The sequence below is a fragment of the Corticium candelabrum genome, chromosome 15 (genome assembly GCF_963422355.1).
Source record: "Corticium candelabrum chromosome 15, ooCorCand1.1, whole genome shotgun sequence".
Classification (NCBI taxonomy): Eukaryota; Metazoa; Porifera; class Homoscleromorpha; order Homosclerophorida; family Plakinidae; genus Corticium; species Corticium candelabrum.
Genome location: NC_085099.1, coordinates 2,313,689 through 2,315,711, shown reverse-complemented (window position 1 = coordinate 2,315,711; position 2,023 = coordinate 2,313,689).

The window sequence follows — 2,023 nt, the reverse complement described above, 5'->3', positions numbered from 1 at the left end:
GATTTGCTGCTGTTTTTGGATTCTGCGGCATCTTCATTGTCGTTGTCAAGCTGTGCAGCTGCTGAATTGTGAACGACGGCTACTGTTGCTATTTGATGGATGAGAGGACTGGTGCCAGTACATGTATAGTCCTAGGATGATGTGATGGATTAGTATCAGCCAAACAATGGACATACGACATACAGACATTATGGATGGTGGAGAGATGGCAAACAGGCAGACGAACACACACACACACACACACACACACACACACACACACACACACACACACACACACACACACAGTGAGACAGTACAGATGGACAGACAGACAGACAGACAAAAAAAACCAAACATGGACAGACAATATACAGACACAAGAATTTCTTTGGTAGCACAAACCCCGTCTTGGCTTGAATCGGGTGAATACGTATCACTCCTTGGCAGCACTGCTACTCTGTACCACAGACAACATCAAATGATTATTACCACTCACACTTGGTCACAACATGCGAACACACCTGCTGATTGGGTGAATGTCTCACATCAACCTGTGATGATCTGGGGAATGCATGCCTTCTAACAAGCGGTGAGTCTGTAATCACGAGAGCAGCTTTCATCCGATTTATTGACTCCAAATGTCGTCGTTCCTGCCACAGATGCACACACATACATAAGCCGTACACACACACACACACACACACACACACACACACACACACACACACACACACACACACACACAACTCACCCGCACAACTTCCATCTCCGTTTCTCTCATGAGGCTCTCGAATCGGTCGAAGTCGCGTGGCGTCACAATTTGAATGATGTCGGTGATGAGCAACGCTTTTTCAACCGTGTCCAGAATGTTTCTCAATGCAGTGACCAGATCGTCAACGTGGACGTGACTGCCTTGGTATTGTGAGAGGTACTAGTTGAGAGAGTTGAGTTCGTGTTCGATGAGAACATGTTGAGCTTTGGACACGATTTGGACTCGACAGCAAATCATGCAAGTCAGTGAAACTAAGTGAACGTATTGCAAGCTGAGCATTTGTTTGTTCATTTGTTTTATGCATGTGTGAGTGATAGACTGCATATGCTGTCCTCACATCATACGACCTGCTACAGATGGTTAGATGGTCTAAGGTCATGTGAGTTTTCTCTTACTTGAGCCATTGTTTTATGCAGTCTTTGCAAAAGGCATGCGAACATGGCAGACTGTGGGCCACGCAGATAAGTTCTCAACATATACAGCACACAGACTCCTCATTCAAACCGTCTAGGAGCTTGGACTTTCAATTGAGCTGCAAGCTGCAACACAAAGAGCAAGTGATGCACAGCAAAACGGCGAATACCGTGTCTTAGTCTTCACACAAATGAGAAATACTGCATACATAACGTGATTGATGTCCGACAGTCTGCCCAACTGCCTGCCCATCCATTTGTATGCTTGTCCGTCTTGGTACGTGTCTGTCTGTCTGTCCATTTGTCTGTCTTCCTGTCTTTCTGTCTCTGTCTGCCCATCCATCTGTCTATTCAGTCTGTCTGTCTGTTTGCTTGTCCATATTTTCTGTCTGTCTGTCTGTCTGTCTCTCCATCTGTCTTTGTATCTGTCTGTCTGTCTGTCTGTCCATCTATCTGTCTGTCTCTGTCTGTCCATCCATCTGTCTATTCTGTTTGTCTGTCTGTCCATCTATCTGTTTGTTTGTCCATCTTTCTGTCTGTCAGCCTGTCTGTCCATCTGCCTGTTTGTCTGTCTGTCCATCCATCTGTCTATCCTGTCTGTCCATCTGTCTGCCTGTCTGTCTGTCCATCCATCTGTCTAATCTGTCAGTCTGTCTGTCCATCTATCTGTCTGTCTCTGTCTGTCCATCCATCTGTCTATTCTGTTTGTCTGTCTGTCCATCTATCTGTTTGTTTGTCCATCTTTCTGTCTGTCAGTCTGTCTGTCCATCTGCCTGTCTGTCTGTCTGTCTGTCTGTCGATCCATCTGTCTATTCTGTCCATCTGTCTATTCTGTCTGTCTGTCTGTCTGTCTGTC